This window comes from Meles meles, chromosome 7 (genome assembly GCF_922984935.1).
Source record: "Meles meles chromosome 7, mMelMel3.1 paternal haplotype, whole genome shotgun sequence".
In the NCBI taxonomy this organism is placed as follows: Eukaryota; Metazoa; Chordata; class Mammalia; order Carnivora; family Mustelidae; genus Meles; species Meles meles.
Window position 1 is genome coordinate 68,747,567 of NC_060072.1, and position 18,858 is coordinate 68,766,424.

Sequence of the window (18,858 nt, forward strand, 5' to 3'; positions counted from 1 at the left end):
CTGCTTTAGAAAGTATCCAGCAACTCAAAAGCATTATTGCAAGACTTTAAAAGATCTTTCAATGGTTGTACTTTCTATTCATGCACTAATTCATGCCCTGACATTAGTAAGCAAGTATTTAAAAATAAATCAATTAAAAACAAACCAAGAGAAAATATAATTAGTAAGCACATAAGCCAATATGAAAACACAATGTCAAAGCACTAAGTAATATTCTGGGCATGTGTTTGTGTGTGTGCTTGTACGTATCTGCCTATCTGTATTGATTAACTTGTTTTTCTAGCTGAAACATAAGTGTAAGAAAGACATACTATAGCTGACACTTCATTCTGAAGACTCATTGCAGAAGTATGAGATGGGATGACAGGATAGAGGGATCCAAATAATATTTTCTAGTCAACAGACCCAGTGCCAGAAGATTAAGCTACTGTATGAAAATAATTTTTATTGTTTTTATTTAAGAGCTGAGAAAGTCATGGGGGTATGTGAATCTTCCGAGCAATGCAGTGAGCTTGTTCAGCATTTGTGTTTTGTGGCCAGAATTTTTGTTGTACATTTTGAATTTCAGAATTACTTACAGAGGCACAGAAAAATGACAGGCCATTGTAACAAAATAAAATCTGGAAGCTCAGCTGTTGAATTAAAAAGTCAAGTTTCAGAAAGGGAAATAGTTATCCCCAGCCAGACCAAAAAAGTCCCCTTTCTACATCACAACCAAGTAGTTATGTGAAATTATACATTAGGGGAAAGTTCTGGAAAGTCCCTTGTGGAGATTTATGTTATTAATGAAATAAAATCATTTTTAGAGATAAAAAGTTGGTTGGTTAAGGGGCGCCTGGGTGGCTCAGTGGGTTAAAGCCTCTGCCTTTGGCTCAGGTCATGATCTCAGGGTCCTGGGATCGAGCCCCACATTGGGCTCTCTGCTCCGCAGGGAGCCTGCTTCCTCCTCTCTCTCTGCCTGCCTCTCTGCCTAGTTGTGATTTCTCTCTGTCAAATAAATAAAAAAAAAAATATATTTAAAAAAAAAAGTTGGTTGGTTAAAAAGCCACCTTCTGGAAATTTATGTGCACGTGTGTATCTATGTGTCTATCTGTGTAGTTGTCGTTTCTACATCTGGTTGACTCTGTAAGACATGCAACCTCTGTGTGTTACTTTTATAAAGGGTTTGCCAACTTTTTGCAGGGGGTCACGTAATATTTTAGGCTGTCTCTGCTGCAGATACTCAACTTTGCCATTCTACTGTAAAAACAGCCATAGAAAATACGAAAACAAATGAGCATGGCTGTGTTAAAATGAAACTTCGCTTAAAAAACAAAAAGCAAAAAACAGGTGGAAGGCTCCATTTGACCCATGAGCTGTAGTTTGCCAAACTCTGCCTTAGATAACTTTGATAACCTTCACAGCCAGAAAGTTTCCTGTGTCCCACATTTAAAATATCATTATGAGCAAGAATTGATAGGTCACAAATTTGTAAGTAATTTTCATATTTATTTTTATAATGTTTAATTTGTTTTGTATGTGAGTGGAATATGCACACACACACACACACACACACACACACACACACACACACTTAGGGTTTCTGACTGGATAGAAGAGAATACACTGGATGTTCTTTCCTTCTGTTGCTGTGATTCTTTGATGTCAGTGTTCTGTGACCAGTGGGAGCCTGATCATGTATGAGATTTGATTGTCCAATTGATGGGGCAGATATATGTTCATTCATTAGATTAAGCATGTGAATGAATCGAGTATGAAACAGGAGTGTGAATGAATCCAGCAGAACTGAAGCAGAAGAGGGGGATGGGAAGGCAGAAGTCATTGGAGTGAGACAAAATATGGGGTCAAACTGGAAGAAACTTCACGGGGGGGATCTGCTTGCATCTGATACCCAACTTGGGAAAAACCATGTCTTAAAGTTGAGGTCAAAAGCAGTGGTTCTCAAATTGTAGTATGCATCAAACTCCTGGACCCCATCCCCAGAAACTTTGATTAAGCCTGGGGCACAGCTCCAAAAAAGGTTTTTACCATGAGTTCCTGAAATTTTTATTTAAGTTGTCTGGAGCCCACATGTTTAGAAAAGTTACTCCCGATTTTCTCCTCCTCAGGGAGGAGGGAGAAATTATATGAGAGCCAGATCACCTGACCTCTTCTCTTCCCATTCCCTTCCTTCTCCTTTCTGCTTTCCACCTTCCAAACTAATCTGATTATCACCTCATTTCTGTTAACCCACCCTTTCTCAGAAATCAAAGGAATTAACCTTTGTTATTTAGTAACAGGATGATATCTTTTTAAACGATATCTTTTTAAACATGTTTGCAGGTGCCTGGGTGGCTCAGGCAGTTAAGATTCAACTCTTGATCTCAGCCCAGTCTTGATCTGAGGGTCTCAGAGTTCAAGCCCTGCATTGGGCTCCATACTGGGTGTAGAGCTTACATAAAAAAGGAATTAAAGTTAAAAAAATAGTACTGCTTGCATCAAAGCAAACAGATGAAAACCACGACTCTTTTCTAGGCATATATTCCTTGGCCCTGTAAAGCAATGTGGGAATCCAGTTTCTTGCTGCTTTATATATAAAGTCCTTAATGGCCAGATAGAAAGAGAAGGCCAGAATGTTGGACAAAGAGGGAGAGGGCTAGAAATGGGCTGAGGAAGTAGGCAGGGTCAGTTGAGGAGGGTGTGTAGGTCTTGCTAGGGGTTTTGGCAGTGAGAAGCCATCACTACCACCTTAGCCCAAACACTACTTCATCTCTGGGAGTGGCATGAGGAGAGTGAGAATGTGTGAGTCTTGGATAACTCCCAGGTACAGTGTTGATAGGTGGATAGATGATAGTGCATTTCACAAGATTGGAAATAGGAAAGGCTTGCAGGTGGAATGGGAAGAGAAGAAGCTTGGTTCTAGAACTTTGGTATCCAAGAACATAAGAGACATTAGGTTGGAGTTGTACAATATGCAGTCGTTTAAGTGTACTTGATTCTCAGAAAAGAGAGCCAGGCTTGGGATATTGATGTACAGAAATGTTAGTATAGATGCTGTTGGAAATGGTGGGTGTATTTGAGATTTTCCAGGAACAGCTATTGGAATGAGAGGGATAAATGAGATCAAGAATGGAACCCTGGGTAATATCACCCTTTAAAAGAAAGGAGGAGGAAATGTTGAAAAAGAAAAACAAAGCTGGGGGCATCACATTGCCTGATCTCAAGCTGTAGTACAAAGCTGTGATCACCAAGACAACATGGTACTGGCACAAAAACAGACACATAGATCAATGAATAGAGAGCCCAGATATGGACCCTCAACTCTGTGGTCAACCAATCTTCAGCAAAGCAGGGAAAAATATCCAATGGAAAAAAGACAGTCTCTTCAATAAATGGTGCTGGGAAAATTGGACAGCTATATACAGAAGAATGAAACTCAGCCATTCACTTGCACCATACACACAGATAAACTCTAAATGGATGAAAGACCTCAATGTGAGGCAAGAATCCATCAAAATCCTGGAGGAGAACATAGACAGTAACCTTTTGGACATCAGAGAAGATAGGCAGTAACCTCTTTGACATTGGCCATAGCAACTTCTTTCAAGACACATCTCCCAAGGCAAGGGAAACAAAAGTGAAAATGAACTTTTGGGACTTCATCAAGATAAAAAGCTTCTACACAGTAAAGGAAACAGTCAACAAAACTAAGAAGCAACCCACAGAATAGAAGATATTTGCAAATGACACCACAGATAAAGGGCTGGTATCCAAGATCTACAAAGATCTTCTCAAATTCAACACCCAAAAAAGAAATAATCAAGTCAGAAAATGGGCAGAAGACACGAACAGACACTTCTCCAAAGAAGACATAGGAATGGCTAACAGACACATGAAAAAATGTTCATCATCATTAGCTATCAGGGAGGTTCAAATCAAAATCACATTGCAATACCACCTTATACCAGTTAGGATGGCAAAAATTGACAAGGGAAGAAACAACAAGTGTTGGAGAGGATGTGGAGAAAGGCGAACCCTCTTAAACTGTTGGTGGGAATGCAAGCTGGTGCAGCCACTCTGGAAAACGTTGTGGATGTTTCTCAAAAAGTCAAAAATAGAACTACCCTTTGCCAGCAACTGCACTACTGGGTATTTACCCCAAAGATACAGATGTAGTGAAAAGAAAGGCACCTGCACCCCAGTGTTCATAGCAGCAATGTCCAAATAGCCAGACTGTGGAAGGAGTTGAGATGCCCTTCAACAGATGAATAGATAAAGATGTGGTCCATATATACAATGGAATATTCCTCAGCCATCAGAAAGGATAAATACCTACCATTTGCATTGACATGAATGGAACTGGAGGAGATTATGCTGACTGAAATAAGTCAAGCAAAGAAAGACAATTGTCATATCATATAGTTTGGCTTATATGTGGAGCATAAAGAGTAGCATGGAGGACATTAAGAGAAGGACGGGAAAACTGAAGGGGGGATATTGGAGAGGGGACAAGCCATGAGAGACTATGGACTATGGGAAACAAACTGAGGGTTTCAGAGGGGAGCGGGTGGGGGGATGGGTGAGCCTGGTGATGGGTATTAAGGAGAGCACAGATTACATGGAGCACTGGGTGTCTTACGCAAACAATGAATCATGAAACACAACATCAGAAACTAATAATGTACTGTATGGTGACTAACAAAACATAATAAAATTTAAAAAAGAAAGGAAAAGAAATCTACAGAAATGGTTTGAAATCAGGTGGTCTGAGAATGGGACATGAACACGAGGTAGCACATAGACTCACAAAGAGGACTGGGACCAGTGGCCCCAAAGAACTGAACATGCAAGGTACAGCCGTAATTGTGAGTCCAGGATTCAGCACTTAGCAGGTCACCAACTGCCTTACCAAGAGCGAGTGGGGGCCCCAAATGGGCATCGGCAGTTGGAGTAGGCTGTGGGATTACTACCTGAAAAGTCTGTACACTGCAAAACCACATCGGAGTCAGAGAAGCAGTGATTTAAAGCAGCTCGGTCCAAATGTCCTGTTCTGATCCCTATCTTACGCACGATGAGAGTGAAATATTAGTTCTAGAACTCAGGGGGAGGGAGAATGAGAGAAACGCTGGCGCTGTTACAACTCACATTGTCTCACTGTCACACTAAACAATGTCACTGATACCCTCAATACACTGCACTTGTCCTTCAGAAGAGATAGTGTGTGTGTGTGTGTGTGTGTGTGTGTGTGTGTGTGTGTGTGTTGTGTGTGTGTGTGTGTGTGTTTTGGTTAAAATGTCCTCCAGGGTTTCCTACGGCTCCTCGTACTTACACTTGCTCTCCTAGCTCAGCGGCCTTGCCTAAAAGCAGGAGCAGTAAAGGGCTAACAGGAAATCCTCACAGGTGCCGGTTTGTTAAAGCAGATCTTGATCTGTCAGCCGGGGCTTTGTTCTAGCTTGTACCCGCTCTGTGTGGCGCTTTATGGTTTTCCGGGAAGGCGTGCTCTGGGATCACAGTGATGCTGCTAATTAAATGTCAGTGGGCCTCGGAGCTGTGGCGAGGCCTCCGTGCTGATTGCTGAGACAGAGGCAGGAAGGAGAGGCGCATCCACCTTCCTGAAGCTCGTTAGGGTAGGCTAGGGCTTGCCTTCGGACCGCGTCGGGGTTCAGACTCTAAATGGATGCTGCAAGAGTGCCCACAAATGAGCTCCAAAAGGAATAAACAGCCTATGTCTGTATGGTTTTAACAGAAAACACATTCTTCCAGCAAGTTTTCCTTGAAATTGTTCCCCTCCGTCATCCCCTATTTTATGGACTGTTTCACTGATTCTGGAAGTGCCTCCTATTTAACTTGTTTTAAAGTTGATCACTCCCGGGGCGCCTGGATGGCTCAGTGTGTTAAAGCCTCTGCCTTCGGCTCAGGTCCTGATCTCAGGGTCCTGGGATGGAGCCCCACATCGGGCTCTCTGCTCAGCAGGGAGCCTGCTTCCCTCTCTCTCTCTCTGCCTGCCTCTCTGCCTGCTTGTGATCTCTCTCTGTGTCAAATAAATAAATAAAAAATCTTAAAAAAAAAAAAAGTTGATCATTCCCCCATGTTCAACATTGACACAAAACTAAGCAAGAAGTTCTCCAAAGTAATAAATGGTATGCACATCTCAAGAAAAGATCAGTGTTTTGGATGTAGGTGGTAATGGGCAGCCAGTTCGTTCCCTGCTCCCCGCGAAGGCCCTGACATTCTCCGTTCTCACGGCTGCAGTCAGAGCCCAGAGTCAGAGCGGCCCAGGGAAACTCTGTCTAGAAGTCGTCATCTGCTTCTGAGCTCCCTTTCTCGTGAGTGGTGTGCTTCTTTAATCAGTTACCAAGCTAGAAAACTGGCACTCGTTGTGACCCTTCCACTACCGCCATTCACACAGCGTGTCCCATCCGTTCTGCCTTCTGGATGTCTCTCAGAGCTGCCCTGCTTCCTCATTTTCCTGCCTTCTCTCCTCTTACCATCCTCATGTCCTGCCTGGACAACAGCAGTGGCCTCTTGTTTCTCTGCCTCTGGTCAGATTCCTTTCAGTCCGCTTTCCACGGTGAAGTTAAAGGGATTATTTTCAAAGGTGTCTGTCTCCTCATTCAGCATTTCCCCAGCTTCCTATAGAACAGCGTAGGCACTCACTGGCCTGACTCGGAGACCTTTTCACATCATGTTCCTGATTCCTCTTACTTTTTTCTATTTTTTGAGTTCATATTTAGTATAACTTACTTTGTATCAGGTGAGGTGTCTCGTCCAATCCGCTCTGAGGTGAACGATAAAGGTCGCCATTGTTAACCTCATTTTGCAGAAGAAAGTGAAGCTTAGTGAAGCTATGTTCCTTTGGCCGTGTTGGTTTGTTGATAAATTAGATGGAATGGATTTGAACCTGGGTCCGTCAGAGCCCATGATGCTAACTGTGCAACCCTCCTCTCTAACCATCTCTGTCATTATCTGTGCTCTTGCACTGTATGTTCTAGAATCTGCCCACAGTCCTCACTACCCCCTTGTCCCAAACCACCATCTCTCACTGGGATTATTGTACTAGGTGTCTGTTCTCCCTGCTGCCATTCACCCATGCCTTCCTTTGTGTCTTCTCTAACACAGTGGCTGCTCTAAACCCTTAAAAATATAATTGAGATAACGTCACCTGTCTGCTCAAAACTTTCTGATATTCCCAGTTTCTGAGCAAAAGTCAAATCTTGGCATTGGCCTCAAAAGCCTCTCAGGATGACCTGGCCCCTCTGTCCCCCTCAGCCATCTCTCTGGCTACCTCCCTCCTGACTCCTCAAGCCATGCTGGTCTCGTGGCCGTGCCCTGAAGTCAAGAAATACTGCTGTGTGTCATTGAATTTACTGTTGCATCTCCCTTTTAACTTTCTGCTAAACCAGTCAGATCATTTGATTTAAAACGGCAGCCTCCATTGCCCAACGGCTTGCTACTCCCAATCAACCACTTCATTTTTCTTCTTAGCATTTGCCCATCTGTTTGTGTCTCCTCCACTACCAGAAAGTCCATCTATAAAGGCAGAAGGTTTGTCTGTCTTGGTCACTAGTATAACCCCAGTTCCTGGAGAATTTACCAGGCACACATCAGGGATTCATGAACTGTTTTGGAGTGAGCATACCAGGCATGCCCTAACTGTTGTATTAAGCTCATGATTGCTTAGGTTGTAAAGAACATTGTTTTGTTGTTTTGGATTGGAGTAAATGAGTCTCCATGTTATGCCAAAATTACATATGACCTGCGTTACAGATCTAACAATTTTGCGTTCCATTTATAGATGACTCATGACCTCATCATATATCACCAAAGAAGCTTGCCATACAGGCATTAACTGTCTGTAGTATCTATACATTTGTATATGTATATATCCATACCTGTACCCTTCAGTGTCTTCCCTACCAGTTAGCTGTATAATTTTCCGAGACTGGAGAGCAAGATTTCCTAAATGAGTTTGTCTCTGAATTTTATTTCCTCCCTTCCTTTCTCTTCTTTTCATGCTCTCCTTTGTCTTTTCATTTGCAACCTGGGTAATTTAACTTCTGAATGACTAGATAACATTGAAAAGGGTGTTGGATGTCACAGAATGAACAAGTAACAAAATACATCTGTTCGGAATTCTTTGTCTCTTGTCACTTTGATTCAACTGATCTGAATCCTTACTTAGAGTTGAAATTCACCTTGCCACCTCATTTCCTCCTTTATTAGGTTTGCCTTTGAAATGCAGAAGTTCACTTGAGCAATAATTCTCTCCTTTTGAGAACCACTCTAGCCAACAAAAGCTGACCTTTTTTAAAGCAGCTGTTGATTAGACAGTTAGAGGTAGAGGCAGCATTCCCTGATATTTCTCAGTCTGATGTAACTTGGAAATAGAAAGCCGTAACAACCTGAGGTGGAAATGCTTTCAAGCAATTGAGCTTTAAGTTCCTGAAAATTGTCTCGGAGCCCTTCTTCTCAGTTCCCCACATTCCACCCCCGATTTTGCAGCTGGCTAATTTGTGCACTTCCATTTGGATTCCTGAGCACCCTGGCAGTGTGAGAACTGTTGTGGAACTCATCATTATAATTCCAAGCCTTTAATTAACCCACTTGAAAGTGGCTCTGTCACGTCGATGAGCAACAGCAAAGCAATTGACTCATTCTTAGAATAGGTGTATCATAGAAGAGAGCAGACGAGTACTACCCCGCTGCTTCCTGAACCTGGTTGGTTGGGGAGCGTAAGGAGTGTTAAGAACACGGATCCTCCAGTCATTCTCTTTGATATGGTAGGGCAGGTATTGCTATGATTTCACCGCTAGGTAAATTAGACATAAAAAGGTCAAGTGATTCGTACGTGTTCCTGCGAAAGGTCAGCAGCAGAACCAGAGATAATCCCTCAGGGTGAATAATAAGCCCACTCACTCCAACAGTCGCTTTGAGAGCAAGGACTCTCTTAAGTTTTGTCAGTCAACCGTAAGACCTATTTTAATATGGTCAAAGGCCTCAGAAAGATGATTCTTTTCACCTCTTGGCGCTTGCCTTTGTGTGGGGGAGGGGAAGAATCACTAGGAACAGTGAAAGAATTAGAATGCTTTTGAAGAGATAAGTGATGGCATCATTCTTTTTTTTTTTTTAAGATTTCATTTATTTATTTATTTATTATTTGAATTCAGTTAGCCAAGGTATGGTACATCTTTAGTTTTTCATATAATGTACAATGATTCATTAATTCAGTATATCACCCCATACTCATCATATCACGTGCCCTCTTTAATGCCCATCACCCAATTATCCCATCCCCCGCCCCACTTCCATTTCCGCAACTCTCAGTTTGTTTTCCCGGAGTCAAGAGTCTGTCATGGTTTGTCTCTCGCTCTGATTTCTTCCCATTCAGTTTCTCCCCCACTACCCTTATTATCCTCTGCACTATTCCTTATTTATTTATTTGAGAGGAGAGAGAGGGAAAGAGAGAGAAAACATGAGGTGAGGGGGTCGAGGAAGAGAAACAAGCAGACTTTCCACGGAGCGGGGAGCCTGTCACAGGATTCCGAGATCATAACCTGGGCCGAATGCAGATGCTTAATCGACTGAACCACCTGGGTACCCCGTGATGGTATAATTCTTACTTTCTTTATGTTGTAAATAAATAATTACTTTATTCCAGAAGTAGGAATTAAAACATCTTTAACATTTACAAATTGTACTTCAACATTTCCTAAAAATGAATCTCTTCTGGAAAATTAAACACATATACAATTAAAAATTGATCATCCAGAAACATTCCATGCCAATCATCCATTCAATAAATATTTGTTAAGGACCTGTTTGGTACTGGACACTCTTCTGGAGGTATGGGATACAACAGTGAATAAAACAAAATTTCTGTCCTCCTGAAACTTATATTGTAGGCCAGGGAGACTTACTAAAATCAAATAAATAATACTGCACACTCATGTATCATTATGTGAATTAACATGGAGAAGGATCCTTGGGTTCTGCTGGTATTACCCAGATTATGTTTGAAAAATCACTAGGGGGCCACTGGGCTGTCCTTCATGGTCCGAGAGAGGCTGCTGACTGGGGCACTCAGTCTCGGCTCAGTGAGGGGTGTGGAGGAGTCACCCACCTATGGGAAAGGAAGGGCGGGCTAGGTGGTGACCGCCATCAAGCATCACTGGGACTGGGGTGAGGGTAGGTGCCATTGGAACTGCCCGGCTGTCCTGGAAACTGAGGGCCCACCCCCTAAATGCCTTTACTTGACTTGGGTATTGAACCCTGATTATAATATCTGTATGGCACCTTTCCTAATCCAGCCCTGAGCCCTAGGGAAGCAGGAAAACGTGGCTGGCCTCTTGCACTGCTTTGTCTCCAAAATAAACTACTAAAATAAAATAAAAAAAAAAATTTAAAGGAGAAAAAGAAGAAAAATCACTAGGGAGGGAACATGGATGGGAAATATCCAACACATTTATTTGTAGGTGCTTGACGGAGCTACTAAAGTAATATTATCCTCTCATCTCTGGATCTGAAGAAATACATTACTTCCTCTATAGGAATAGCGAGACCTAGAAATTTCAAAGACTTATCTTTATGAACATCAAAAAGAAATAGGGTCTGAAGAAATGTCTGTCTTTCATCACTTCTATAGAACAAAAGCAAAAGCTCCCAAGTGTACATCATTTTGGGAGTTTCCTAGAGATTAGTTAGTTGCTACTTTCTTTTTTCTATTAATGTTTATTTGTATTTTGGATAACCACACAAAACATGTAGAATTCATTTATTTTCTTGCTCCTCACCCAGAAATATTTTATCTGTTTTGAATAGGACACCGCAACAATGATTAATATAGAATATATTTGTGATATACTGATTTCAGATAAGATGACCTACTTACTATTTATTTTCATGCAGTTTTAGTCATTCAGGAAATATTGGTATATATTTATCAGAAGCAATTAAGCATTAAATTATATAATCAAATTTTGCATGAAATTATAAAATGACAGGTATTTTCCCTTAAAATGTTAAATTATTTATAAAGTCTTAATATACATAGCTTTTGAACTATTGAAGCTAAAGAAATTATGACCTGTTTTAGTTAAGCAAAATTGAACTCAAGAATAAATTTGACTTAAGGGCACCTGGGTGGTTCTGTTACTTAAGCACTTGACTTTTTATTTTGGCTCAGGTCATGATCTCAGGGTTGTGAGATTGACTCCCATGTCAGCCTCCGCACTGGGTGTGGACCCTGCTTAAGATTCTCTCTATCTCTCTCTTTCCCCCATCTCTTAAAAAAAAAAAAAAGAATAAATTTGACTTAAATAATTATAGGGAAAAAGCTTGTTTTAGAAGGTAATATTGTTCATCTACACTTTTCATGAAAGTAAGCATATAAACTAATTTTATAAACCAATGTGTAATATATATTGTGATATATAATTGCATGAACCTTATAAGCTAATTTTTACTTGAATGAGATTTTAGTACAGTAATATTATTAAAAGTGCAAAATGAGTTTAGAAAGTAAAGCTATGACCAATTAAAGCTATAAATGACCAATATTTATTTATTTATTTATTCATATTTCAGGTTTTTGCTTAAATCCCAGTTAGTTAACATATAGAGTAATATTAGTTTCAGGAGTAGAATTCAGTGATTCATCACTAACATACAGCACCCAGTGCTCATCAGGAGTGCTCTCCTTAACGCCCATCCCCCATCTAGCCCATCCGTCACCCACCTCCCCTCTGATAACCTTCAGTTTATTCTCTATAATTAAGAGTCTGTTTCTTGGTTTGCCTCTTTCTCTCTTTTTTTTTCTATGTTCATCTGTTTTTTTTTTCTTAAATTCCACATATGCGTGAAATCATATGGTAGATAAATGACCAATTTTTAAAAAACTAAATGGAATACTTTTTATATGTTTGATTCCATTACAATAAAAAATTGTTTTAAGAAATTATTTACTAATATTAATATCTCATAATGCTTACTTTTTTTTGTAGGAAAGGGGAAAACTCCTTTAAAAACAGTTGCTTCTTTAGTTTTTTATTTTAAAAACAGTGGATTCCTATCTGGAATCTAAGTTGGTCCTGGTGGTAATATTTTCTATCTATTAGGACAGTGGTTCTCAAATGGTGGCAGGATTGAAATCACCTGGAGGGCTTGCTACCAGGCATGCTGGGCTCCACCCACTGAGTTTCTGATTCTGGAGGGCCCTGAGGTAGGGCCCACAAACTTGCATTTCTGATGAGTTCCCAGGTGATGCTGATGCATTTGGCCCAGGAACCACATTTTGAGAACTGTTCAGTTCGATGAATTTTAGCAATCATTAGGAAAGCTAGATTCTTTATCACAACATTTTGAATGCTTTATGTCAAAACCATAGTGCAAATATAACTTACTACTTTAAGTCATTTCAAAATGTATTGTTTCTCATGGGCCATTTATGTTGTTTTTTCTTTCCTCCTTTGTCCTGCTTCGAAGGTTGATCCAGCAAACATATTTTCAAACTTTATAGTAAGACTAAAGGTCTTTTATTGTTTTTACTGTAATTTTAGATAGACCATAATGAATAGGAGTCTAGATCATCTGAAAATTGAGGGGTTTTGTTTTGTTTTTTTTGTTTGTTTTTTTTCTCATTTTGGTGAACTTCTTGTTATTTTTTCACATCTTTATCTTAGTTTGGCCACAATGGAAATAATAAATTTTTTTGATCTCTAAGATCAAAAATTTTTTTTGATCTTTAAGAACTATAAAAAATTTATTTTAGATCTTAGATGAGTAAAACCTACATACATACACACACACACACACACACACACACAGATTGATTTGAGAGAGAGCGTGGGTGGGGGGGTGGGGCAGAGGGAGAGGGAGAAGCAGACTCTCCCCTGATGTAGAGGCGGGGCTTCATCCCAGGACCCTGAGCTCCTGACCTGAGCTGAAGGCAGACGTTTAATCCACTGAACCTCCCAGGAGCCCCTTCAAACCTATATTTTTTCTAAACTCCTTTGATGAAGAGGCTCTGGTGTAGGGTAATGCTGTCATTCTAGGCTTCTTCCTTCAGTCCCATGGAAGGAGGGACAGGTTGAATTCTTTTCTTCTCTATGGTTGTGTGTATGTGCCAGGGATGAGGAAGTGTTTGTTTTCCTTTGGGTCTGAGGTCTTTTGTCTAGTGGTCCACACATCCTCCACAGCCACCTCACAAGGCTCTCCAGGATTTATGTCCTTCCTTTCCTTGGTTTACTGAACCACCTACCTCAGAATGACACCCCCTCGGCTCTCTTTCCTGCCTTTGCCACACTTTCCTCTTGGCCATGCTTCCTTTGAGGCGTTCTCTTTGAATTCTCAAGAGACTATTTGGCAAGTCCAGAAAAATAAACATTATGTCTTTCTCTTTCCATTCCAGTTACGATCCAAATTCCGCAAGACAATATAGACAACTGTGTTTGTCTAGGGAACAAGGAAGTCTAGGAAGGAGAAAAAAGAATAAGAATTAACTTCAAGAAAGAGAGACTTTCCACCTAGTCCATTTCATGACACTCTTTGGTGGAGAATCCTTACTTTCCTCTGCTTCCCATAGTCTTGTCTACAATACTGTATGCGTATTGTATCTGTAATATGAAACCCATTTCTGAAGTACTCTTCCACATTTCCTCCCCTCACTTTACCCCCCCCCCCCAACTCTCTAATGTTCTCACTTCTCTTTGGGAAATGCCACCATTTCTGCATCTTTCACTGTATAACCTCAGATGTAAGTTGGATATTAACAGGGGTTTCCTGCAGTCTAGATTCTATGGCCTGAAGTGGAGAGGGTGTTCTCCTGTCTACTGGGCATGCCAGAAGCTGATAGCATTGTCAAGTGTCTAAGTGCAAGTATTCCTTCCACAGTTACTATCTTTTTGCTGAAATCACACAGTTCAGTCTCATGTGAGAAAGCCTTTTCTTCTTTATAGCATGACTTTGGCCCTACTCCTAAAAGAATAACTGTAACATCGAGATTCTAGAGGAACAGTTATTTCTTCTTTGGGCTGTTTTCTTTATAAGGAACTATTTAGTACCGAGTAGCTCTGGGCAGTTGGCATCATTCCCAAATAGATCCTCTTTATCCTCCATTTGTTTTTTCCCCCCTAATAGAAGGGAAAGGAATGGGTAAAAAGATCTTAGTTTATCATGCCACAATTAATAGAAAAATTCCTTTACACCTGGCATGGTATTGGCTTCTTCTATAGACTGAATGTTTGTGTCCCCACCGCAAATACATATGTTGAATCCCAACATCCAATGTAATGATGTTTGGAACTGGTGCCTTTGGGAGGTGGTTAGGGTATGATGGTGGACCCCTCATGAATGGGATTAATGCTCTTATATGAGAGACCTGAGAGAGCCCTTCCCTTTCTGCCCATGAGGTTTTAGTGAGAAGATACCTGTCTATGAGGAAGTGAGCTCTCCCCAGACACCAAATCTGGTGGTGCTTTTATCTTGGACTTCCCAGCCTCTAGAAGTGTGTGAAATGTATTTATGATATATATATATATGAAGTGTGATATATAAGCCACGCAGGCTATGGTATTTTGTTTCTAGCAACCCAAACAGACCAATACAGCATCCCAGGATTACTTTAACAAATTACCATGATTTTAACAATCTAAAACAGCAGACATTTATTTGCTAACAGTTCTGAGAGCCTTTCCCTTAAGATCAGGAACACAAAGATGCCCACTCTCGCCACTGTTACTCAACATCGTACTAGAAGTCCTAGCAAGAGCAATCAGACAACAAAAAAGAATAAAAGGTATTAATATTGGCAAAGAAGAAGTCAAACACTTTCTCTTCACAGATGACATGATACTTTATGTGAAAAACCCAAAAGACTCCACCTTCAAATTCTAGAATTCATACAGCAACTCAGTGGTGTGGCAGGATACAAAATCAATGCACAGAAATCAGTTGCTTTCCTATACACTAGCAATGTAACTGTAGAAAGAGAAATTAGGGAATCAATTCCATTTACCATAGCACCAAAAAACTTAAGATACCTTGGAATAAACCTAACCAAGGAGGTAAATGATCTATAGTCTAGAAACTACAGAACACTTATGAAAGAAATGGAGGAAGACACAAAAAGATGGAAAACCGTTCCATGCTCATGGATCAGAAGAATAAACATTGTTAAAATGTCTATGCTGCCCAGAGCAATCTATACTTTTAACGCCATCCTGATCAAAATAGCAATGGCATTTCTCAAAGTGCTGGAACAAACAATCCTAAAATTTGTATGGAACCAGAAAAGACCCTGCATCACTCAAGAAATGTTGAAAAAGAAAAACAAAGCTTGGGGCGTCATTATGACCTCATCTGAACTGAATCCATCTGCAAAGACCCTATATTCAGCTAAGATCACATTTATAAGTGTTCGGGGTTAGGACTTGAGCACATCTTTTTGGTGGACACAGTTCAAGCCTCAGCAGTACTCTCCATCCAAGCTCCTACATGGGCATGTAGTATGGTTGTAAATTCTAGGCCTCTGTCTTGCTAGCCATCTTCTGTGACTTTCTTCATGCAGGTCCCTCTCTCTGCCCTCAGAATGGCTTCCTGGTGCCATCCTCCCTACCACCACCCCCACTTGTGGACCTTTTATCCATTCTTTAAACCATTCTCAGACACATTTCTTACATGATTCTTATCCTAGTGCAACCAACCAGATGGGATCCCTGGAATTTCTGTCCTTATTTTTCCTCATATTAATTACATGTCAGTAATTGTTCTCATTCCACCACCCAGAAAGTAGATTGCTTAAAGACGGAGAATAAGCCTTATTTATCTCTATAATCCCACAGTAGTTTTTTTGTCTTGTTTTGCTTTGCACAGAACAGAATCACAAAATAGAGAAAAATAGATGTTTTGAAAATATAGGATTTGTGTATTTTAAGCATTTTGGAAAAGGGAAAACCTTAGTTTACACTCTCTTCTGCTGATTTCTCTCTGCTCCAAATAGGAAGAGTGTTTGGTGTAAAAGCATCGGACAATTATTAACGTAAGCCTATGAGCCAATTATTCTGACATCAGGCTCCAGCTCACTTGGTGATCTTTGGAAAGGCAGTTGCTGTGTCAGTTTTACCAATTAATAAAAGTGGAACTCACATGAAAAAAATCACATACGAGAAGTGCCAAAGAATAATTATTGTTGAATATCATTCAAGTGCAATTGCTTGATTTTTTTTTTTACCCCATCCTTATTTGCACCCAAACTGAAATGATCATCAGAATCCTAATGATAAGAAGATAAATGTGAATGTTTTAATAAGGGATGCTGCTAAAAATGAAAAACCTAAATCTGTCATCTTTATTCCCTAATCTTGGATTTAAAAACTGCACAGTGTTACTTAAAGACTCTGCTGGAGGTTTTACGTGTTTGTGTGTGTGGCTTGTACTTATGAGCATATATGTATTTTACGTATATGCACAAGTTTTCATTCCTGTTTAAAGTTGCATATGTATTTAAATTACAAATATATCATGATTAGTAATGAAGTGCATGAGTTTCCTTTTTTCTTCTTAACACATAAGGAGAAAATCCCTATCTGTTCGTGGGAGTCTTTCCCTGTAGGAAATAATTCTTTATTCTTTTATAAGGCTAACTATCCACCAATGCTTTGATTCCTTTCTCACTAATATATATGCATGTATCTGCCCATGTATTACATTGCATCTTTAAAAACTTTAATATTATGGAAGATGATAAATTATCTCGGGCTAGTTTTTCTCTTTGTAACAATGAACTACTAAGTGTTTTTCATTGCTCAATTCTTTTGTCACTACTTACTAAGTAGGTATGGCAGATGTAGGCATTATCTCCACACCATGTAGAAAACAATTGCTACAATGTCGCCAAATAAAGAGTCTCATGGATTATAAGAATTTCTAGGACCCAGAGATTTCCTACCTATGACATTCTTCCGTTTTAGTATTCAGCGATGATGCCCACGTTCAGATTCTCATTATTAGCAACACTGATTGACGGCTGGTTTTCCAGACCATGTTGTGTAGTGTCATCAGCTAATTTCGAGTGCTGTTGTGAGGTCTCTGTGAGCTAAAGTTGGATATCATAAGATGACTGTCCTTGTATATCTTCATTAACTGTTTTTAAGTTTTTAATTAAGATTTAAATTAGAGTTCTCATTGTGATGGATCTCCACAGATGGGCTATACTTGTCTAGAAACGTACCAAGGTTTTTCACATTTGGTTCCCAAAACACACAATATTAAATGATGCTATTGCTTCTTTGGATTCTGAGGTTGTCTTTCTTTATTTATGTCATATGAAAGGGAGTAGGAGAGAAAATTCGCTGAAGTAAAGAGCCCATCACTAAGAAAAAACTGATCCCTTTGATTGGCAACCTGGCCATTCTAGAACATTTTTTAAAGGATTGCATATATAGGGCACTAAATCTTTTTAAATAACTACTGGGCAGGTGTTAACTAGTCTCTGAGAATTTGTACTGTGCTTCTAGTAAACCATAAATTTCAACCCGAGAGCTCTATATTAATACTGGTCATTTTCACATGTTTTAGAATCACTGAAATCTTCTTTACTTCTTTTGGACCTTGTCTACATAATAGGGTACTATCCTTGCTTCATAGCATTCAAGTCCATGTTTACTGAGTACTCAGTTCCTTTTCCAAATAGCTTATGATATAGCAGAAGGGATGTAAGTACACAAAATAATTATGAAAGAAGGAAAAATATTAAAATATTTTATTTCTGCAAACCATACCATCATCTGATGTCTAATTGTGTTTCTTTGGTCTATCTTTTGTCAAGGAGGAAAAAGAGAGATAACTCACTGCAATTTAAGAGTTTTACCCACATAAAGACATAGTGAATGTCATTCACTGACTTGTTTCTTTGGTAAATACTCACTGTGTTTATTTGGTGTACCAAGTTTTGCTTTGGGCTCTGAAAATATAGAGGTTAAGGCCAGACCCTCTTCCTTAAAAATGTCGTAGGCCACTCAAGATAGCCAATATCTACTAAGATACAGTATGAGGAGTTTTGCTCTCTAGGTTTGTACAGGGCACCATCTGATCATAGATCAGGAAGAGCAAACTAGCCTACTGAGTCAGGAAAGGCTCTCAGTTACAAAGAATGTAAAACATATCCAGGTAGAAAAATGGTACAGTTATTTCTATTTCATTTTCCTTATAGCTTTCAAATTTTCCACGCTAGGTGGAGATGACATATAGAATCATGAATAAAAATATTTTTTAAGTGTTTGAACATGTGAAAGGAGGCCGAGGCATCTTGTTTTTTTTTAAAGTGCCTTTTAGAGTGCCACTTATCTGCAAGAAAACAAGACAAATATAGAATCATCTCATTAGCACTGCAGGAAAGAAAAGTCCTGGTATGTGTCTGTGAAATAGGATATACCAAACGAACATTTTATAATTCCCGTCTTTAAAAAAAAACCCTCCCTTTTACCTTATCCATTTCTCTAGCTTCCACCCTATTTCTTAGCTCCCCCTTTTCAAGAGTTGCCTATATTCATTGTTTATACTTCTTCTCGCATTCTTATTTAAACACACTACAATAGGCCTTGGTATCTACTGCTCCCTGAAACTGTTGCTGTCAAGTTACCAGTGACTTGTAAGCTGCTCAACCCAGTGGCCAATTCCTGGTCCTCATTTGATTAAACTGCCTGTGCCTCTTGACACAGATGATTGCTCCCTCCATCCTGAAGTTCTGTCTTCCTTTGGCTGCCAGGACGCCAGGTGTCACTGGTTTTGTTCGCACCTTCCTCACCCAGATTTCTCCATCATCTTCTGGATGATGCCTCTCCTCTTCTTAGCTTTTATTGGTATTCTTTGGGTCTCTTTTCTCTG

General features: G+C 39.9%; 1 protein-coding gene across 2 annotated transcripts in view; it reads left to right on the plus strand.

Annotated features, from left to right (window-relative positions):
* ITPR2 (inositol 1,4,5-trisphosphate receptor type 2) overlaps positions 1-18,858 on the plus strand; it is a 501,875-nt gene that overhangs the window by 369,286 nt on the left and 113,731 nt on the right. The gene's annotated exons all lie outside the window — the stretch shown is intronic.